The sequence below is a fragment of the Nilaparvata lugens genome, chromosome 3 (genome assembly GCF_014356525.2).
Source record: "Nilaparvata lugens isolate BPH chromosome 3, ASM1435652v1, whole genome shotgun sequence".
In the NCBI taxonomy this organism is placed as follows: Eukaryota; Metazoa; Arthropoda; class Insecta; order Hemiptera; family Delphacidae; genus Nilaparvata; species Nilaparvata lugens.
This window is the reverse complement of record NC_052506.1, coordinates 98,273,012-98,297,358: the sequence shown is the minus strand read 5'-3', so window position 1 is coordinate 98,297,358 and position 24,347 is coordinate 98,273,012. Positions and strand designations below refer to the sequence as shown.

Genomic DNA, 24,347 nt, shown 5'->3' with positions numbered 1-24,347 from the left:
AAACTCCTAAGAATATTAATATTATTAAACCAACACACCACTGTTTTGATCAATTCCCTTGGTCGAGTTTTTTACAGGATTTCGTGCAAATATACATAGGCGCCCACTCCGCTCTTGAGAATATATACGTTTTGTGTATTTTTCCAATTCTATTTTCTTTCTCAGCTCTCTCCTCGCCTGTCATCTTTATTGATTGATTCATACAATAAGTACATCATCAAAATGATCATAGGGAGAGGAAAAATAAGATAATCTTGTGCTATTCTTCTTCTTCTTGTTTTGCTGTGCCTTATCCCATTTGAATGGGGTCTGCATTCCTTCCTCTTAGTCTGCCTCTCCACAAAGCCCTATCCAATGCTTGCTCTCTCTTCTAACCACTCTCCCGCAAGTCAGCCGCTATTCTATCTCCCCACCTCATCCTAGGTCTACCTCGTCCTCTCACACCATCCAAAACCAAATCCTGTCCAACATAATCCTCCTCCCGTCGCTGCACATGGCCAAACCACCTCATCCTTGTCTCCTGCATTTTCTTTCCCAGTGGTCCAAATTTTACTGTGCCTCTGATCAATTCATTTCTCATTTTATCTCTTCTAGTAATCCCACACATCCATCTTAACATTCTCATCTCAGTCACTTCCATCTTTCGTTCCTGTTTCTTTGAGATGGGCCATGTTTCTGTTCCATACAGCATAGCTGGCCTCACAACTGATCTATACACTTTTCCCTTCATTTGACAATTCACTCTCTTATCACAAAGAACACCACTCATTTTTCTCCAGTTCATCAATCCACAATTTATTCTATGCTGTATTTCTACATCAAGCCCTCCATCTCTCTGTACACTTGAACCCAGGTACTTAAAACTTGCAACTGGTTGGAGTTAGTTTCCTTCAATCTGTAAGGGTAGCCCATCATTGTTTCCCAATATCATGTACTCTGTTTTTGATCGGCTGATTTTCAGTCCCCTTTCCTCCAAAGTCTTCCTCCAGCTTTCCTCTCCCAAATTTAGATAAGGTTACACATATTCTAAAATAGGTAATGTCTTGTTGTAGTTCACTTCACAAAATTTTCAGTTTTAAATTATTTTTATCCATATGCGTTTTGTGTATTTTTCTAATCCTATTTTTACACCCATCTCTTTCCTCGCCTTTCATCCATCTATATCACATTTATCGAGATAATGAGTTGCCACAGATTAAAGTTAATTTGAAAAAAAAAACAATAAATAAAGTTTTTAGAGTTTATTCTGTGGCAACCTCCAGATTTTTCCATGATGATTACCACTGATAAAACAGTAGATAATTGTACAAGCGTTCCGAGTTTCTTCTTTTGATTTGAGACTCAAGTCGTTGTCCCTTTGTGGGTATGTGTATATTAATATATTCGACGATAACTCTCGAATGCTTTTAACAATATGACTAAATTCATTAACACATATTCTTTGAACCATTGAACAAATCGAGTTAGTTGGACAATAAGATTGACAAACTGCTTTATTCTTTACTAACGGGTAACCCGTGCTCCGCAAGGGTCTATTTTGAAACTAGACAAACTGAAAACTTGTGATGAAATCTTGAAGAATTGAAAATAGGCCTATAACCATCCTTGGTCAGAATATCCTTGGAATCTATAATATGCAGAATTTTAAGTTAAACAGTCCAGTAGTTCAGACGTGACGATGCGTCCAACATAATTTTCCTATCCCGTACGTGTACAAGTACAAGCCAGTTCAATTCTTATTATAATTATTATAGTGAGGTCCACGTTAATGGCAGTGGAGAAAGATAGGAGAACAACGTTGCCGATCCTCTGTCTTGCCAATGTCTTCTATAGACGGTAGCTGATACAGGTTTATTGATGTAATATTAAAAGTTCACTCTCATTTGAAATGATAAATTTAATTTATTAAGCAAGACATTATATATTTTTCAATAATTTCATAATTGAAATGAAATATTTTGTTGATTAATCAACAATTCAACATTGTTAAAAGACGATCTGGCAACAGAGCAAAGCGAGAAGAGATAGCGCTATCCGATTTGTTGAATGATAGACAAGGATAGCAATACCATTGCTAATCAAACACTGCCATTATAATGTGGACTTCACTTTAGTATGGATGACAATAATTTAGTACTCTGAATAAAAACAAGTTGAAACTTGAAAAATATATACGTGTCGGCAAATTGTGCAAAATTTCAATCTTTTCATGCAAGCGACTGGAATTATACAATTTGACAACACAGTCGAAGAAGAAAATCAACATGTTATACATAGAAAAAGAGGGAAGATGTTCAGAAAAATAGACAAGAGACCAACAATAACCAATCAGATGATAACAACAGCTTCTATTGTGATAACAACCATTTGCAACATAATAACAACAAAGACCCGTGCCTTGTGGCACCGTTTTTCACTGTTGCATCTTCCTTCCTGCCCTAGCAACCCTCAGCCCTCATACACACTCCACCATTGTTGTTGCAGCAATGTTGCCCCTATTACTGTATTTCCGATATCTATATAATAAGAGAGAGTAGGGTTGTGCTTGTTCGCATCAAAGCATGTTAACTTGTGGATTGCATACCGGAAAAACGGGAATGATTTAGATATCCAAATTTTGCAAATAGATTCTAAAAATGTCAATCTCGTGCAACTAGCAGCCCAAATTTCAAATTTCCTTTTGGATTTTTTTAAATTAATTTTCAAATTTAATTCTTGAGACAGGAATACATTATAATTGAAAAGTACATTTGTTAATATAGAACTACTTTGATATAACCCAGAGAGACTGAAGCTTGGTTTACACCAAAGTTATTTACCGAGCGAAGTGAGGTCTAAGATTCAAGTCGACGTTTTGGCATTTCTCTTAATGTTCAAATGTTGATATGTTTATATGTTTTTATGTTGCGCATTTACGGCGAAACGCGGTAATAGATTTTCATGAAATTTGACAGGTATGTTCCTTCTTTAATTGCACGTCGATGTATATACAAGGTTTTTGGAAATTTTGCATTTCAAGGATAATAAGGAAAAAGGAGCCTCCTTCTTACGCCAATATTGGAGTAAAAATCAGACTATAGAATTATTCATCATGAATCAGCTGACAAGTGATTACACAGATGTGTGGAAAAGCCAGTCTATTGCTGTATTTCCATAAGGTCTATAGTTTCAATCAGGTACTTGTGGATGAGAATACTGCGTGAGGTCTACTGTTCACAGAGCTACTAGTATATGTTCAATCTAATATAATCTATAAGTATTTTTTTTATTAGATAATATTTATTTTATTATTTATTCATTTATATTTTTTACAAATAAGCACTGATTGAGTTCTTAACATTTTGTTATTAACTCTGTTGTGAATGCAGCTTAACTCTTCGAAACAGCGATGGCTAAATTGGTGGCTAAATTAATAACCACTCCAATTTTTTCAGGTTGGCATTAAGTTGAGGAAGGTTTTTAAACAAAAATTGAGTTCACTTCATTATGTTAGTACCAAGTTGAAGAAATCTATACTATAATAAAGGAAAGAACTTGCCTATACAAGTGCGGGATAGGAAAATATGTTTGACGCATCATCACGTCTAAACTACTGGACTGAAATTAACTTGAAATTTTGCATATAGATTCTTAGTTAACCGAGGATGGTTGTAGGCTCATTTTCAACTCTTTAAGGTTTCATTACATCAAGTTAACAGTTTGTCATGTTTTAAAATAGACCTTTGCGGAGCACGGGTTTCCTGCTAGTTGTATATATACACAGAGAAGAGGAGAATGTTCTCCTAGTTGTTCCAGAGAATGTTCTCCTACTTTGTGATATATACTTGGCTATAACAATACATTGTTGCTACTTCTATTATAATCCACTATATGTTGCTACTTCGATTATAAAACGGTACTAGATGAATGTACTTTGGTCTCCACACAGACACGTGTAACACGTGTGTGACCCGCGTGTCTGACACGTGCACCGCGTTTGACAGATTTCTCATCAATCGGCAATGATTGGCACGTAATGTTCCGGCGGTGCCAGACCTGGGGACCCTCGCGCGGTGGTCTGAGGGACCCTGAGGCCGCGTGCCCTCTGTATAGGTGATAATGGACTGGGCGGAGTCACTTGTCATTGTTTACTGTGATAAGTACACGATCCAACCTATATTTTACAGTAATCTTCAGTCTCCCATCCATCATTGAATTCTTTAATCAACAAGTATAAGTTACAGTCTTCTTCTTCTCCATCTTTTTATTGTGTTCTCCATTCTGCTGTACTCATCTTTTAGACTCAAATCACACTACCTCGACTCGAATCGTACGACTCCAGACGAGGATACTCCAGTCTCAACCTTACGACATTCTTGCTCATTGTCACTACTTCAGTTCCATGACAACTCCATTTTCTAACCTCACATTATTAGAAATATGAGATTTAATCTTCACTTCTGCGCATGTAACAATTTTATAGTAATTATTATGAATATATTGTCTTATCTGATTCGTATTATTGTTGAATGAAAAAGACTGAGAAATTGTCAAATAAAATTATTGTATCGTATTATTGTCTTATCTAAAATGATAAAACATCACTTCCATAATGACCTTACTTTCATTAAAAGCACGGTACTGTGCAACTCAAGTCGAGGATCGACCAACATGTCGAGTCGACCCTCGACTCAGTCTCACAGTCGTGAGGTCGCAGAGACTAGAGTCGACTGGTCACCATTAGAAAACACATGCTGCGTCGAGAAGAGACTAGAGTCGCAGTCTCTTTTCGACTTGAGTCGCGTAAGTGTGAGTTGAGCCTTATCAAACTCATAATAACAATAGCTTCATTCACATTGTCCATTCGAGATCTTCGAGTCCTCCAACCGTTTCATAAACTACGAACTGTAGTAAGTCTTCAGTAATAAAAATTACTCTGATTTCTAGAATCTTCATTTTGCTCTCTTCTCATTTATAATCTCTTAGACAATTCATAATAATATAGCTCAGTTCACATTAATTCTTCTTCAAGATCTTTCAAGTCTTCCAATCGTTTTACTACGAACTGTAGTAAGTCTTCAGTGAGCAAAGTTACTCTGACTTTTAGAATCTCTATTTTACTGTCCTCCTATTCATACATAAGCTTCAGGACAATTTATAATTTATAGCCTCATGTTGTTGTGTATCAAGTTGAGATGATACTGTATCATATTGTGTTGATACTGTATCATATGTGCTGATACCATAATAATTATAGAAAAAAGATAGCATGAGAAGATATTCCATGGTATAGGGCGTTAAATTCCAAATTCCACTGTTAACTCAAGCCGAAAGTCCTAGTATTTCTTTTTTCGTGAATTTATGTGATGCTGGTAGCCTCTTCTACTGTGTCATTGTTACACTCTTACCCCTATAACATAGTAATAATAGGTAATAATAGCAGAAAAACTGATACTTAAACAGTATCTTACTCTATGATAATAGACAGTAGTCGAAAGTAATCCCAAATTCCATTGTCAACTGAAGTCGAAAGTCCTAGTAGTTGTCTCTGGTGAAGCTATGTGACGCTGGTAGTCTCTCATACTGTGCCATTCTTACACTCTTACCCCTATAGCACAGTTATAATAGCAGAAACAACTGATACTTAAACAGTATCTTTACTGTATGATAATAGCCAGTAGACGACAGTAATCCCAAATTCCACTGATAACTGAAGCCGAAAGTCCTAGTAGTTGTGTGAAGCTATGTGACGCTGATAGTTTCTTATACTGTGCCATTCTTATACTCTCACCCCAACAAGACACTAATAATAGACAGTAGTCGACAGTAATACTTAAACAGTATCTTCACTCTACGATAATAGACAGTAGTCGACACTAATCCAAATTCCACTGTTAACTCAAGCCGAAAATCCCAGTAGTGTTTTTGGGGAAGCTACGTGACGCTGATAGTCTCTCATACTGTGCCATTCTTACACTCTCACCCCAACTACACAATAATAATAGACAGTAGTCGACAGTAATACTCGAACAGTATCTTTACTCTATGATAATACAGTAATCGACAGTAATCCCAAATTCCACTGTTAACTGAAGCCGAAAGTCCTAGTAGTTGTTTTTGGTAAAGCTATGTGACGCTGATAGTCTCTCATACTGTGCCATTCTTACACTCTCACCCCAAAAGCACAGTAATAATAGGCAGTAGTCGACAGTAATCGGCTTGAGTTAACAAAAATCGACTTAGAAATTGGAACATAAACGATTTATACCATGGGATATCGTCTTATGCTTATCATCATAAATGATACAGTATCACCACAAAATGATAAAGTATTAGAAAACATGATACAGTATCATCAAACATGATATAGGATCAACAAAATATGATCATAGAGAAACAATAGCATAAGTGGATAATTATCCCATGGTATAGGGCGTTTATGTCGCAACTTTTACTGTTATCTCAAGCTGATAGTCCACGTAGTTCTTCCCTGTGAAGCTTTATGACGTTGGTAGTCCCTCATATTGTGACGTCCATACACTCTTACTTGGTCAAAACAGTAAAAATCGACAATAATCGACAGTAATCGGCTTGAGATAACAGTAAAAGTTGCGACATAAACGCCCTATACCATGGGATATCTACTTACGCTATTGTTTCTCTATGATATGATACAGTATCATCTCAACTTGATACACAACATCATAATTTGATACAAAACTTCCATAGAAACAACCGTACTTAGAATGAATATTCTACAAACCTTGGGATATCTTATTTTCTCTGTGATGTCACCCAATCTCACTATAGCCACTTAGGCTACATGTATCCAATAATGACTCCGTTGTTTTTTGCTTCGATTTCTTTCGACTCTTTCCCAAACCATATGCACTCGTATGGAGACCCAGAACACATGTGTTTAATGAACTGGTTGTACGGTCGAATGGAGATGCGCTAGTAATAATTATTATCATCGCCACTCTATTGATGGACACGCCACGTGTGTTGTTTTTGACCGCGTTTTTTTCAGTAGCGGGGTTTGCGGGGCGGTGAGCGCACGTTGTTTTAATCAATCAAAATGTCGAGACAGCGTTTTGTGGCTACCAGAGCGCCGCGCCACGCGTTTGGAGGGTGGAGTTGTGTGTGTGTGTGGTAGAGTAAGAGAAAAGAGGTGAGAATGTGTGTGATAGAGATCGAAACTATTTGTGTACCTGTATTAGTGGTTGTGTTAGTATGATGAAATTAACAATTGAAGAAGCCAATTTTTAACAAAAATGTTCATTTTTAAAATGTTCATCTCAATATTAGATACCGTATTCAATGTCAACAGACATTCAAAAACTTAACATACAAAAATGCATTGATAAGTGTCTGCTGTTGATTCCATTCCTTTCTTCCATTCAACCAGAGATAAACCTAGAATAGGTACCCAGAGAATATCCTAGTATTCTATTCCAATGCCCAGTAGCAGAAAAACCGGTTAAATTTTAACCAAAAATTGAAACAAAAGGCCTTTTTGATAAAACGGCTTTTCTGAATGGTTCTCGTGGAATTAATCACGATTAAAATTTAACAGGCTTTTGTGCAACCAGCTCCAAGTATACTATTCTCTCTGAGGTAACCTACAAATTACTGACAATGTATAATTGACCGAGCGCAGTGAGGTCTAAGATTCAAGTCGACGGTTTGGCATTTCTCTCAAGGTTTAAATGTTTAAATGTTTGAATGTTCATATGTTTGAATGTATGAATGTTATATATTTATATGTTGCGCATTCACGGCGAAACGTGGCAATTAATTTTCATGAAATTTGACAGGTATGTTCCTTTTTTAATTGCGCGTCGACGTATATACAAGGTTTTTGGAAATTTTGCATTTCAAGGATAAAATAAGAGGAAGAAGGAGCTCCTTCATACGCCAATATTAGTGTAAAAATCAGACTATAAAATTATTCATCATAAATCAGCTGACAAGTGATTACACAGATGTGTGGAGAAGCCAGTCTATTGCTGTATTTCCATAAGGTCTATAGTTTCAATCAGGTACTTGTGGATGAGAATACTGCGTGAGGTCTACTGTTCACAGAACCACTGATATTGACCTAAGCAATATTAGGTCAAGCAATATTGACCTAATCCTACCAACTATTGAACATGCTAAAGTTGCGTTCTATCTGAATTTCTCTTCCCGATACATAGTAACAACTGATTGAATATTTAAAAATAAGAAATTGTAGATAAATCTTCACCAAGAATTCACTATAAAATTTATATGGAGAATGACTGATTAAATAAAAATACTAAGAAATTATTAAAAGCCACAAATTTATTGCTACTTAGAAAAAATAGGAAAAAAATGACTGAGTAATAAAATAACCTAATCCTCATATAAATTTCAAAATAACATAAGCAATCTAACTTCCACCTCCAATCTATGGTATCAGCCTTGATTCCTAGCTATTAAATTTGAAAAGGTAGTAAACAAGTGCAGTATTCGATTAGGCTGTGTTAATCCGACATAAGGGGGTGCAATGGAGGCCTTACCTTCTTCAGCAAGTGACACTGAGTGTGCCTTTAATGGAGAGATAATGGCAACTCAAAATGGCTACGAGGAAGGAGAAGAGTGAGAGAGAGACGAGGTGGAGAGAGAGAGAGGCAGAGGCAGTGAGAGAGAGCAAGAGGTGAAGAAATAAAGGGAGATAGTGGTATAGAGCGAAAGTTCTGGAGATTTTAGCTCGTGAAATCTTAACTGGGTGCAGACTCTTTGACTTGGAGCTCAGGTGTGCTACGGGAACTAATGAAAATTCTCACAGCACTCTTAGCTAATCATCCTCCCTATCCACTCAGTTGAGGGATAGAAGACGAAAGGTTCTTTAAGACATTTTTAAAATTAAAATTTATCATCCATCCACAATCACTTGGGCCGTGTTAGCGACGGAAAAGGGAAAATTCTTCGAGATTTTTTGAAAATTAAAATTTATGATCCCTCCCCATTCACTCGAACTGAATGAAGAGGTACAAAAAAGAACATTCTTAGAGATTTTCCAAGAATTGAAAATGAGATGAGCAGATTTAAAAAAAAATTTCCTTGGAAATAAATAAAATAAATAAAGGCCTTTATTGAACAATTGCCTGCGTAATAAACATTAGATAGTAATTATTAACAATATTAAACAATATAAATATTAACAATAATAAATATTCATCACATTAAATAAACAGGTACAGACAAAATGTTGGCTTATTCCCCATGGCATATCGCCGTCTGTGGGAGTTGATAAATACTTTATTTGACCACCATAATCTAATCAGAATTTCAATTCAGTTCAGAGTTTTTAAATCAGTTCAATAATTAAACTCCTGGATCATGAAGTATCTGTACTTCCATGCATCCCTACAGTACCTTCCCACAATCCTCCAATTCTTCCCGTCAAGGTGAGTCTTCAATTCGGCGTCGAGCAAGAGACTCCTTCCAAAGTGTTGATGTCGTATCTCCGCCAGAACCGGACACCTGACGACGAAATGAATTATGTCCTCTTCCTCTTTTAGGCTACACAGAGAGCAAAGTTTCACCGCCTGGCTGTGAGAATATTTATTGAGTTGGACTAACTCCGTCCTTGCCTTCATAAACCATTTAATAAGAGTGAAGTCGGTCAGCTCATGGACGTAGTCTGTGAAGGGTGCCAATTCTGGGTACATCTCCTACTTTCCTGCAGTTTCTCCTAAATCCTGACTGAAGTTCATCGGCCACTCTGGCCAGCACTGATGGTACATGACATGTGATCAGATCCGATGCAGAGACTCCATACATATCCTGTAGACTCAACCAGTCGTTGTATATGAACAGTTTCTTCTCAATGATCTTCTCCAATAAAACACGAGGATATCTGTGGGTAGGCAGCTTCATACTCCTCTGCAAGAACTTGATATGAAGCTTCAATGTATTGACAAGCAGTGGAACCGCCTGGGTCTCAAGATAGAGACAGTAGTTCGGAGTCCACATAGGTAGGTTGAACACTTTCTTGAGGAAGAAACGCTGCACTTTTTCCACCTCTTCGATCATTCTTCCCCCCCAAATTTCCTTGGAATATTCTAGTTTTGTCTGAGTTTACGGAGGGAGTATCTCTATTGCTTTCTCCAATACTCTACGCAGGCTTGGTTGTAAAAAGGTAGTTAAATTTAACTGTGATTAGTTTTACGAGAACCAATCAGAGAAGGCTTTTTTGATGAGACGGCTTCTCTGATTGGTTATTGTGGAATTAACCACGATTAAAATTTAACCGACTTTTGTGCAACCGGGCCTGAGTAGAGTATTGGAGAAAACAATAGAGATACTTCCTCCGTGAATTCAGTATTATTATAATAAATCAAAATCCATGAAATTTCATCATGAGTGGGCTACCTTGAGAAACAGATGATGTACTGAATACAGTAATTCACAAGTTGTGGGTGATTTAATCTATTATATATATATATATATATATGAAAGTATAAGATAAATTGAACAATTATTACCTATAATTTATTGGTCAACTGCTTTAGCAATTCTTATCATAATAATCATGATCACATTCACAATATTTCATACAATATTCATTCATTCATTTCGTTCATATTACTCTCTAATTCCAGAGCTAATGATTGCTTGATGACATGAAAATGAATAATTTCCATGATCAATATTCAAAATCACGACTATCTTTCTCTAATCTTGCAACATTTAACTCCCGCAATATTCCTTCATATAATTGTTTAAAGCAAAATTGATTCAAAGAAACTATACATTTTTGAACGACCGCAACGAGTTCCTACTCTCAACTAGAGACTCGATTCGTTGTTCGTTTGTGAGTTTGTATGTCGACTATAACTCACGATCGCTTCCATTTATCAACTTCAAATATTATCAACACATATTCTTTGAACCATTATACAGGTGAAGAACATTGGTTATCAGGATCTATTCACACCTTCGTCCTTTTCGAGGGTATAACAGGATAACATTGAAAGTGCATAGGAAAGAAACGTGTGTTGATCTGTCATTACAAATTACACATCAGCTGTCAGCAACTTGAACTATTTATCTCGGCTTTCCACTTGTTTTAATAAAACAGCTGACAGTTTTCGATAAAACCGCTGCATTTTAGTGAGTCGGGCCCAGCCCGGGGCCAACTTTATTCTCTCCTTGCAAGCTTCCCGAATATAGTAACAGGATTTTAAAATTTTAGGCCTCAGAACATCATAAGTAGAAGGGAAAATTCACACAACCATTTCCACTCCGTTTCACAGAGGCTCTATGACCGTCGCGCGTGAGAATGCACCGCCTCTCTCAAGGGACATCACTGTACAGTGTGTGGGAACCGTTACTTTATCCACCCGTGCTTCATGGCCCTGGGGTCCACCCCAAACAGGGCGACCGATCTGTAATCAAGCACCCTTCGCAATTCCAAAAGATACACCCGTTGCTATTATCATATTTCATGCTTAAACTGTGTTTACTCTGCTATTATTTCTGGTTTTTGTTTCGGCACCAAAACAGTTGCTCTTTGAAAAGTGCTTAGCGAGGCAAGGGAGCGCCACGCGACCCAACCGATCACTCCCATATTTTCTCGAAACGTGGGAGGTCTGGGGTTCATTAACCCCACCCCCTATCCTAAAAGGGATGCTGTACCATCCCCTCTCACCCCTAACTTCAACCAAAACTCCCACGATCTCCCCCCGCACAAAAATTTCGCTATCAAATTACTGCCGGTATAGAATAAAACAATATAGGATGAACGCGTGTGCTGGAAAAATATGTAACGGGTATGTATCTTCCAGTAGAATAGAATAATCTATAGTGAGGTCCACGTTATAATGGCAGTGGAGAAAAATAGGTGACAACGTTGTCAATCCTCTGTCTTGTCAATGCCTTCTATAGACGGTAGCTGATACAGGTTTATTAATGTAATATTAACTGTTCAATCCAGTTTGAAATAGTCAATTATATTTTATTAAGCAAGAAATTAATTTTTCATTAATTTCATGATGAATTTTCATACTGCCCCACTAAGCAAAAACGCAGTATCTACAAAATTTTCACAAAATGAGTTATATAATATATCAAAATTCTCAGCTCAACGAGCTCTATCTATTGAACTAAACAAGAACGCAGTATTTCCTTTTGTTCAAGAAATAATGACATAAAACACGCAGTATCTACATGATATTTCTTTTTTTACTAAGCAAAAACGCAGTATTTTCAATGTACTAAGCAAGAATGCAGTATCTACAGCTCAGATCAAATCTCACTTTCAAATTCAAATTTTATTTATTCAACTCACAATATTCACATTCAGAATCAATAAGAAAAACAAAACACACAGCTCAGTAAGATAAAAAATAATCAATGGGAGATTAATAAAATAAATACTGGTATGCTTTATTAGAAATACGGTAAATTTGTGAATTGGAATAAAAAATACTACCTGCTGGAAGTATACAATACTCCACGTTTGCAAGCAGCATGAATATCACTTCAACTAATTTTAAATGCATGAATAGAAGGAGAATGAAAAAGAAAAGAGAAAGAAAAGAATAGCAACCATTCACTCTCACATTCACTCACCTTGCACACTTTCCAATAACAGCTCATCTTACAAATGCTTATTGCCAGCCACCTATATTACATTTAAACTACGAAATAACATTAAATAGGGATTCTAAATGGTCAGGCATAAGACCTCTGAGCCATATAATAATTCTTTTTTGAAAACAAGTTGATTTTGAACCCTCTTGATTTCAATTGGATGTTATTAAAAAACTTGGGGCCAAGAAATACAAACGATTTCTGGAAACAAGTGGTATACGATTTGGAAGTCTCAGTAAATCAGCTGTCACTCTCCTAGTTTGATAGCTGGGAACATCCCTGAGCAATGTATGACCACCATTTCCAGACATTACAAAGAACATATACAGGACCTTAAACACATACATATATCTAAGAGGCAAACATTCAAGGCACTGAAATAGAGGAAAAGAATGTTCATATCTACCCTTTCTATTTATAACACGGACTATCGAGTTCTGCACCGTTATCAATGGCTTCAAGTGACAAATATAGGTGGAGCCCCAACAATTAATACCATAACTTATTTTTGGATCAACAAATGCAATATATAACTGCCTAAGAACATTTAAAGGGAGAAATTTATTCAAGAAATAGAATTTTCGCAGGACGAGTAACAGATAATTTTTTATGATAGATATATGCTGAGACCAGTTAAGCTTTTCATCAACAATCACACCTAAATATTTAATGGCATTGGTCTGACCAACGACCTCACAGTCACAGTCATTCCGATCACAGGCACCATGAAACTTCAGTGCAGAAGGCAGTGTCCATTGTGTTGTTAATTACTTACTGCGTTCTTGCTTAGTATATTAGAGGCGACCATATGATATTTGCAGTAACTGACAGTGTGTAACACAGCTTAAACTATAAAGAAAAGATTCATCAGTGATGATAAAGTTTGCCTTTCTCCATGATATAATTATATCTATTCTGTTTCAACAAAAATTAATTGACTGTACTGCATTTTTACAATGTGTTGGTATAATTTTGGTGGCTTATACCAAGGAAAAACGTAGTACTGCATTTTTAATAAAGTATTGGAATGAAATGTTGGTGGTTTTTACTAGAGAAAAACGCAGTACTGCATTTTTGCTTAGCCCACTTGTGATTAAAGAGATGCTATTGCCCGGTAAAAACGCAGTGTCTGCTTCTTAAATGCCCTAACATATTTTTTGTGAATTTTTACTGTTAAAATAATCTTTTATGTAGACTATATCTATATACATCCACAGTATAAGGTAAAACCTTTTTAGTTGTTTCAAACTCAATTCAAACTGTGAGCTCATTTTTCTCAGTTGGCTACTTCAGTAGATACTACGTTCTTGTTTAGTAGGGCAGCATAATTGGAATCGAATATTTTATTATTATTTAAATTTCTACATTGTTAAAAGACGATCTGGCAACAGAGCAAAGCAAGAAAGAGATAGCGCTATCCGCTTTGTTGAATGATAGACACGGTTGGCAATACCATTGCTAATCAAACACTGCCATTATAACGTGGACTTCGCTATAATAAGGTTTCTCAACAGCCGGGATGAACACGTGTGTTGGGAAAATATTCAACGTGGTTGTATCGTGACAGCATCCTCATGAATACTACATTAACGCACCCCATTCAACCTATGCTGTCAGTTTAAAGTGAATCTCTCTCTGTAGCTGGGGGTGTTTTTCTGCGTATAAATTTAATAACAATATAAGTTGCAAGCAGGAAGCTCTAGGGCCTCGAGCTAAAATGGGACACTGCGGTGTATGTTTATGGTTGAATTATTAATTCTAGTTTCAAGATTGCTTGTGGATGGATCGTCGAATCATGTGATATTTTGAATCTTTGATGAAATGATCCGTACAAAGTTTGGAGTAGCATGTAATTTGTGGACTCTTATTTTGAAAAATTAATAGCTGATGAATTACCGTTCGATCTCCTCTTTCTTGGAAGGTATAATTTTGAAAAGTATTTCATGTGAAGTTGATCAATTCTCAGTTTATGTTTCTGTTGAAAAGTATTTCATAATTTGGAGTCGATTAATTCCCAGTTTAAGTTTCAGATCAGTTGAAAAATATTTCATGATGTGGAGTCTATCTGTATTCAGTTTAAGTTTCAGTTCAGTTGAAAAGTATTTCATGTGGAGTCGATCAGTATTCAGTTTAAGTTTCAGTTCAGTTGAAAAGTATTTCATGTGAATCGATCAGTATTCAGTTTAGTTGAAAAGTATTTCATTATGTGGAGACTATCAGTATTCAGTTAAAGTTTCAGTTTAGTTGAAAAGTATTTCATGTGGAGTTCATCAATTTTCAGTTAAAGTTTCAGTTCAGATGAGAAGTATTTCATGTGGAGTCGATTAATTTTCAGTTTAAGTTTCAGATCAGTGGAAAAGTATCTCATGTTGTGGATTCGATCAATTTTCAGTTTAAATTTAACTTTAAGTTGGAAAGGATTTTATTCTAAGGTCCGTTTGCCCAGACAGAGCTTAAAATGAATTAATCAGCTGGTGGCTTACTCATAATGAATATCCTGATAACGAATGAGATTTGATGTGGACCTAATCCAGTTTAAAATAAAATTCTGTTTAAACTGGCATTGTGCATACGCCTCAAGTCGATCAATTTCGGTTTGTACAAGTTCCAGTTGAGCAAGTACAACATGAAGAATAATTGACGTTTTCAATTTCCCATTACTTATTTCATCAATACTTTATATGAAACTGAAAATGTCGAGTGTTACCTCTCAAGAGTAGATCCAAAACTTCACGCCCTACACTGCAAGTCTCAAGCATGTCTCAAGCATGCATCGACGTGGACAAGAGGTGCTGACCTACACAATTATAACACGCGCTCAAGGAACACCTATCGAATACAACAACATAGGACAGCGTTCTACGAGAAAAATCCAATTCACATGAGCCAAAAAATGATCAACTCCCTGCCGCACCATCTTAAGGACATTGACAAGAGACTGCAGCTCAAGAAAAAATTGAAGGTCTGGCTGGCTGATAAGTGTTTTTATGACATGAATGACTTTTTGTTGTGATTTTATTTTTGTAATATGTAATTTATTTTGTAATATGTGACGATTGCCAAATAATTTTATTGTTGTACATGCAAAGAGTAATAAATTCAAATTCAATTCAAAGTATAGCCGAATTAAAACTATTACCGTCTTGGAGGGATAGACAACATTAACTTTTTATCAAAATTTTGGAAAGAAATAGTACAGGCTCAGCCTAAGTTCTCCTCCATGTCAATATATATGATTGTAGTATTTTGTACAATAAATGAATGAATGAAGTGTAGGGGTACAGCGGCGGCGATGTTGCCGTGCTAAAGTGGACATCGTTCTGTAGTCTTCATTAGTGAGTGTTCAAATCTCATGATACGCATTTCCTCTCTAAAAGCACTGCATCGACTGAGTCTGATTGTTAACTTGGCAACCGCGCTTCTTTCTATGACTCTAGCACTGTAATTGGCTGATATCTCCCAACATTTCTCCGCTCCGCATATCCCTCCAAGTCGAAGGTTGTTTAATTATTCTACTTTAGTTATACTTGAAATATTGTATTCGTTGCCAACCACATATACCTCATAAGAGAGGCTTTTGTTCTTTTGAGAATGCGAATAAAGCTATATTGTTATTATACTCTCGTTTCCAGTACACAAGATGAAAAACTACACATTTTCCAGCTCTAAATACATTTTTTTTATCAATATTCAAGTATGACATTCAATTCTACAAGGTAAAAATTGTTCCGGAACGTATCTGATACCTGATACCTTCCAACTTAATGGACTCTCAAATTCATTTTAATTTCAGAAAGTACATTCTACAATACATCTCCTTGAAAATTACTCCTCTAATATAGAAAAAGTCCGTGTTTAAAGGAGGAGTGAGGCTCAACTCACACTTACGCGGCTCAGTTGAGAAGAGACTCGACTCTAGTGGAGAGCATGTGTTTCCAAATGGTGACACTCAGACCAGTCGACTCTGGTTTCCGAGACTGTCACTATTATTTTGAAAGCACATGCTCTCGACTAGAGTCGAGTTTCTTCTCGACCTGAGTCGCGTAAGTGTGAGTTGAGCCTATCTATCTCTACCGTTACATAATATCAATGAATACAACCTGTAATGTTTCAAGTGTAAAATAAAGGCTTTTGTCTATCTCTCAAACAAATTTAAGTAGCCAATTTATATTTTTACTTTCCTTGCCTATTACCATAGGTAAGGAAAGTATTGCTTTCGAAAAAAATTAAGGTACCCCAATTTCTAAATTTCTATACGTTTCAAGGTCCCCTGTGTCCAAAAACTGGTTTTTGGGTATTGGTTTTGGTGTGTGTGTGTGTGTGTGTGTGTGGTGTGTGTGTGTGTGTGGTGTGTGTGTGTGTGTGTGTGTGTGTGTGTGTGTGTGTGTCTGTCTGTCTGTGTATGAGTGTATGTGCGTCTGTGTACACGAACAATTTCGATCAAATGCAATTCAAGATGGCGGCTAAAATGGCGAAAATGTTGTCAAAAACAGGGTTTTTCGTGATTTTCTCGGAAACGGCTCCAACGATTTTGATCAAATTCATACCTAAAATAGTCATCGATAAGCTCTATCAACTGCCACAAGTCACATATCTGTAGAAATTCCAGGAGCTTCACTACATCGATGCAAAGTTGATTTTAGATTCCAATTATCAGGCTTTAGATACAATTGTAACGAAAAAAATCAAGTGGAGTAGATTGAGCATGAAAATCTCTACAATTAATGTTCAGTAACATTTTCACCTGAAATTAAATAAAAATAAATTCGTATGGCTTTTGTTGGTGGGGAGTTCCCTTTCGGGAATGTTCCACCGCCTGAATATATAATTAAGCCGCCAATGGGCCTTACGACTGTCATACTTCAGCCGGACCGACAGTTTAACGTGCCCATCCGATAACACGGGAGTGATCTGGTTAAAAAACTTTTGGTAATGAGAGGGGTTCGAACCCGGGATCTCTATGCTGCTACGCAAGCACTCTATCCACTAGACCACGGATCACTGAAATTGAAAATAAGCTTTAAATTCGAGAAAATGTGATTATTCAATTGCAAATTATTGTTGATTCTATTAAATCATTCACTATGAAGAGATAGCAGACCTCATGTGTGTCTCCAGCGTTATTACCCTGTCACCAGCTGGCTCAAATCACTGAATAGTAGACTTGAGATGCGCGGGAACACTAGCGTCAGGTGATCAATTTTCATAACGGCAAGGAAAGTTGTGTGAGTGCGCCACACCAGATTTTTTATTTGTAATATTACAATATATAACGTGTACTTGTATAGAAAGTATCAATGTTAATGTATCCTTATGAAGTGACTTTTGTCAATGCAATTATTTTGTTTATGACAATAAAACACTCTTGATTCTTAATTCTTGAAACTATCTAGTGAATACACGTCAACATGCACTCAGCCACTAAAATATCCAGTCAATACACGTCGACATGTACCCAACTAATAACAGACATGTCCACCAACCTGACAAGCTGATTAATTGCAACATTGCACTGCAACTAATGGCGATAATTGATATGGTCTCAGTGTTCAACATGACAGCCATCATAATGAGTGAGTGACCCCTGGTGGCAGATGAGGCAACTAACCACTGTCCCTCAATCCCTGAAATGTACTGTCCTCGTTCCCTCACCTCAAAACCTGTATATATCTGTATTTGTCACGATCTGTATCCACTTGTGATATATATATTGGGCATGTCATGTCATAGAACTAACACAGACAGCTTGTACAGACACTACGCACTACAATAGATTGACACACAGATGAGAGGAGAGGGGAAGGTTGTCATGTGACTCCACAGAATCTAATACACCAACTTATAATTCATTCATAGTTTGGAAGTTTTGTATCAAGTTGATATGATACTGTATCAAAATGGGATGATACTGTATCAAGTTTAGATGATACTGTATTACGTTTAGATGATTCTGTATCATATTGTGGTGATGCTCTTCAGAATCCAACACACCGAATTAAAAATAAGATTCATTCATAGTTTGGAAGTTTTGTATCAAATTATGGTATTGTGTATCAAGTTCAGATGATACTGTATGATATTAGAATAGAAAGACCATTATTCATCAGATATGTACAAATACATTTATGAATTGACAGTTTGAAATTACATAATATAAAGGTGCGTACAGATATACGCGCTGCGAACATGAGCAATTCACTTTTGATCAGCTAATTATATCTTTTTTTTTCAGAAACGGTGAGATACAGATATGAAAAGCTTGGCATCAGCTGATCAAAAGTGAATTGCTCATGTTCACGGCGCGTAAATCTGCACGCACCTTATGACCTAACTATAGTTAGTACATAAATAAAATGCAAAAAAATCAATGATCGCTGTTGTGAATCCACTGATCGATATTGTGTGGATACTGTATCATTATCATACTGTATTATATAGATCATATTTTTGATACTGTATCATACTGGATACTGTATTATTATTGTGCTGTTGCTCCACAGAATCCAACACACCGAATTAAAATATTAATTCATAGTTTGGAAGTTTTGTATCAAGTTCTTATGATGTTGTGTATCAAGTTGAGATGATACTGTATCAAGTTGAGATGATACTGTATCAAGTTGAGATAATACTGTATCAAGTTGAGATGATACTGTATCAAGTTGAGATGCTACTGTGTCATATTGTGCTGATGCTCTTCAGAATCCAACACACCGAATTAGAATTCATTCATAGTTGAAGTTTTGTATCAAGTTATTGTGTCGTGTATCAAGTTGAGATGATACTGTATCAAGTTTAGATGATACTGTATCATGTTGAGATGATACTGTGTCATATTGTGCTGATGCTCCCCAGAATCCAACACACCGAACTGAAATATTCATTCATAGTTTGGAGGTTTTGTATCAAATCATGGTGTTGTGTAACAAGTTGAGATGATACTGTATCATATCAGAATAGAAAAATCTTTATTCATTAGACATGTACAAATATGGATAGCGTCAGTTTGAAATTACATAATTATAAGACGTAACTATAGTTGGTACACAAAAAATGCAAAATAATCAATGATCGCTGTTATAAATCAACTGATCGATATTGTGTGGATACTGTATCATATTGTGCTGATGCTCCCCGAAATCCAACACACAGACTTGAAATTCATTCATAGTTTCGAAGTTTTGTATCAGGCTATGGTTTTGAGTATCAAGTTAAGATGATACTGTATCATATTTGATTATTCTCCCCAAGCATTTGTTTCAAATTATGGTGTTGTGTGACAATATGACTATACCATATTGTGTGGATACTGCGTCATATTGTTTGAATCTCCCCAGAATCCAACACACCGACTTAAAATTCATTCATAGTTTGGAAGATCTGTAACAAGTTGAGATGATACTGTGTCATATTGTGTGATGCTCCTCAGAATCCAACACACCGTCTTAAAATTCATTGATAGTTTGGAAGATCTGTAACAAGTTGAGATGATACTGTATCTATTTGATTATGCTCCCCAGAATCCAACACACCGACTTAAAATTCATTCATAGTTTGGAAGTTCTGTATCTAGTTGAGATGATACTGTATCGTATTGTGTTGATGCTCCCCGGAATCCAACACACCGACTTAAAATCATTCATAGTTTGGAAGTTCTGTATCAAGTTGAGATGATACTGTATCGTATTGTTTTGATGCTCCCCGAATCCAACCACCGACTTGAAATTCATTCTAGTTTTTGGAAGTTCTGTATCAAGTTGAGATGATACTGTATCATATTGTGTTGATCCTCCCGGAATTCAACACACCGACTTGAAATTCATTCATAGTTTGGAAGTTCTATAACAATTGAGATGATACTGTAATAAATTGAAGGGTACAGAGAAAGAACGATCAGAGTCCAAAATTAAAAAAAACGGTTTTTTTGTGCCATATGGTTCTTTTAGTAGGACACTATAGCCTCGTGCAATTCATACAGAGAAGTACGCTCAGTGTCCCAGCAAAATGCAATTGAAATATTGGTATACACAGAACTAACGATCAGAGTCACTGGTGAACACAGAACTATCGGGCAGAGTCCAGACGCCAGCCGGCCAGTCAGCTTTGTTTGCGTAGCATTCCTGTCCCTACAGGCTTGCATGACTCATCTTCAGTTTGCTGTGAGTTGTTCACTTGTGCTGTTGTGTTTTTCTGTCTTCTGTGATGAGTGCTGATGGTAGTGATGGTGAGGGGGGGGAGTAATGTGAATGTTAGTGAATCAAGAAAGAGACAAAGTCATGGAAGTATGTTTAAAGCAGCAAAGAAGCTGAGGGATACCACTTATGAAACAGGTGAGACTGCCACTGCACACGCTTGAAGTGTTTCGAAAATGTTTTGAAAATGAACGTGATTCACTGATTCGTCATTTCAACGATTTAGGAGATAGAAATTCCCAAAATTCTTTGTTGGCAGGCTTGATTAGTGTGAATACAGTTAAACGTAGGCGTCCAAGGAAAAATGAGCAAGATGCAAATTTGAATCACTTTTCATATGCTTACAAGGTGCGTGTAAATAGGGAAGATTGTCTTGAAGACATTCCTGTTTGTTTCAATGGGTTTAGATCCATATTTGGTATAACTAATCGCCGTATCCAAACGATTAAGAATTCTCTTGCTTCAACTGGAAGAGCACCCGTGGACAATCGTGGGAAACATCAAAACAGGGGAACAACAAATTGCCAGATGCTACGTATGTGGCAATGGACGAGTTTTTTAAATCACTAAAGGGTCGTAAAGCTCACTATAGTTTGAAAGACTCGAAAAGAATATACCTTCCTGAAGATCTAAACTACAAGAAGTTGCTAGGTCTGTTTCTACAAAAGAACGCTGGCATTGAAATTTCCTATGAAAAATTTTGATCTTATGCAGTGGAAAATTACAACTTTTCTTTTGGGTACCCACGAACTGATACGTGCAGCACGTGTGATGCTCAAAAAGCACAGGAATCAAACATTGAAACTTTGAAGTCAAAAACGACAGAATGAATGAGATAAAACAGTTAGACGACCAATTAAAATGTCTGCACACTGAAATGAACTACATAAAAGAAAGGCTGAAAGTTTTTACAGGAAAAAAGGTTGGCGAGAAAGCAAGCTCAAAAAGTTAAAGAATTTGAGGCAATCACACTAGATTATGGCAAAAATCTCCCTATACCTAATATTTCGACAGGAGAAGTATACTATAAAAGACAGTTAAGCTTCTATATGTTTAATGTTCATGTACTCTCAGATAGTTCCTCAACATTTTACACATACGACCAAACAGTAGGTAAGAAAGGAAGTAATGAAGTTGTTTCCATGCTCTATCATTTTTTCTTTGAGGTTTTGAGCAACGAAGTTCGTGAAATCCACATATTTTGTGACTCGTGTGGAGGCCAAAACAAGAACTGGACTGTTATTCGATTTTTACACTATGTCACTGTTGTTCTTAAAAGGTTTGACAAAGTCCAAGTTACCTATCCTATCAGAGGACACTCCTACATGGAGTGCGACAAAAATGTTGCTTTAATAAATCAGAGAACTCCTGCAGAAACTTCAAAAGACTGGAGGGAGGCGATCTCTAGTGCTAGAATAAAGCCTAGCCCATTTCAAGTAATTGAATGCAAGTCTGAGATGTTTAAAGCTTGGGGGAAGCTTTGAAAGGAAACTACGCTACCAAATTTGCAAGTGAGACTCGACCTATCAAGCAGTTGATTTTTAAACGAGAGAACACACAAACTGTTCAACATCGAGAAACTTACAATGGAGCTTTTGAATCCACTTTGTTAGTTAAAAAACAGAAAAATAAGAGAAACACTCGTGGACAACAAGTCATTCCACAGCCCAATCATCTACAAGAAGTTCATCCAGAGCAATCTTATTATGAACTCATCCCCCTGTCAAAAGAAAAGTTTAAGGATCTCCAATCTCTGAAGCAGTTCTGCAGACAAGAAGCCCAGGACTTCTTCGAGTCTCTCCCTGTCATTGGTGCAGCAGTTAAAAATCCAGGTGGCGACACTCCAGAAAGAGATAGTGACTTCTAATGGTGAGTCATACTTTTATTCTTCGAAATAAAAATATATAGGCAAAACCGTTTGTGTGTAAATTTTTAAGGTTACTATTATGTTTGTATTTTTCCAGATACAATTCGAAGCAGAAAAGCACACCTTGAAATGAAGAGACATTAGGCTTATAAGATTGCTTTCATTGTAATATGCAGTTTTTTGTAAACTTAAAAAGGATAAAACTGAGTTTTTGTTTAGTAGTTTTTTGAAAATTTTCTAATGAAATATCATTTTTACGAATTTTGTACTGTTAGTTCTTTAGCAAAAAAAATTAAATCGTTATTTGTGGACTACAGTAATTTTTATTTCCAAAACCGTTTTGAAATACACAGAACTAACGATCAGAGTCCATACAAGCCTAACAAAAAGTTGTGATCATTTACCATAATGTGAACAAAAAAATCGGATACACATAGGAGACAGTTATATATAAGTGTGTTGTTAATAAAAAAAAGTTTGTGCAAGTATAGTTTAATATTTTTAAAGCCATAGCGTTTTAAAGTTTAAAAAGGCTCTCCTGAAAAATTTGGTTTTCGTGACTATGATCGTTCTTTCTCTGTACCCTTCGTATCATATTGTGTTGATGCTCTTCAGAATCCAACACATCGACTTAAAATTCATTCATAGTTTGGAAGTTCTGTTTCAAGTTGAGATGATACTGTATCATACTGTGTTTATGCTCCCCAGAATCCAACTCATCGACTTAAAATTCATTCATGGTTTGGAAGTTCTGTAACGAGTTGAAATGATACTGTATCATATTGTGTTGATGCTCCCGAGAATCCAACACACCGACTTAAAATTCTTCCATAGTTTGGAAGTTTTGTATCAAATTATGGTATTGTGTAATAAGTTGACTGTATCATATAGTGTGGATACTGTATCATATTGTGCTGATGCTCCCCAGAATCCAACACACCGGATTAACGAGAGTCAAGTCCCACACTCAATAAACCGGACAATCGTTTTGTGACTTCAACAAACTAGCCTCTATAATCCCCACCGTGACATTCACTCCATCACATTTAGTCACTCAACATTAGTTGAATACTTTATCTGTCAACATCATTTGAATAGATAGCATTGTTGCTATTTATAAGGAATACTGACCCTATGAAATGAAACTCAATAGAGCCGGGATATTTAGTTGGCAAATTTCTGTTTAGCCGTGTGCTGTTAATCCCAACTCGCAGATATAAGTCACGAACGCGAGGATTACGTGTCAAAATGAGTCAGATTTGTGTAGAGATCGTGACCCATTGTCCAATAGTTGAGAGAGGATTTTGGATTTGATGGCTTAATCTCTGAACATTCAGAATTGTGCAGCCTATTTTCACACAGGGTTGTTTTCACAGGGTGTCTGATTCAAGTGGATACTTTGTTGAATGGTATAATCTGAGACTTTAGGACCGGTTTGTTAGAGTTTGATGGTAGCTGACAGCTTACAACATCGAAATTGTTCAATTCTATTGTAGATACTTTGTTGAATGTCATAATCTGAGACTTTAGAATCGCTTTGTTTGAGTTCGGTGCTATGTGTTTGATTAGCAATGGTATTGCTATCCTTGTCTATCATTCAACAAAGCGGATAGCACTATCTCTATCTCGCTTTGCTCTGTTGCCGGATCGTCTTTCAATAATGTGGAATTAATAATAAATTAACA

The 24,347-nt window shown here is 36.4% G+C and overlaps 1 long non-coding RNA gene across 1 annotated transcript; it reads right to left on the bottom strand.

The window, feature by feature from the left end:
- Positions 1–679: 679 nt before the first annotated feature.
- LOC120350682 lies at positions 680–15,099 on the bottom strand. The gene is made up of 4 exons (XR_005570981.1): positions 15,087–15,099; positions 13,800–13,804; positions 8,121–8,123; positions 680–842 (listed from the first exon to the last, which is right to left on the bottom strand). It is a non-coding gene; the product is annotated as an uncharacterized LOC120350682 (long non-coding RNA).
- Positions 15,100–24,347: the final 9,248 nt, after the last annotated feature.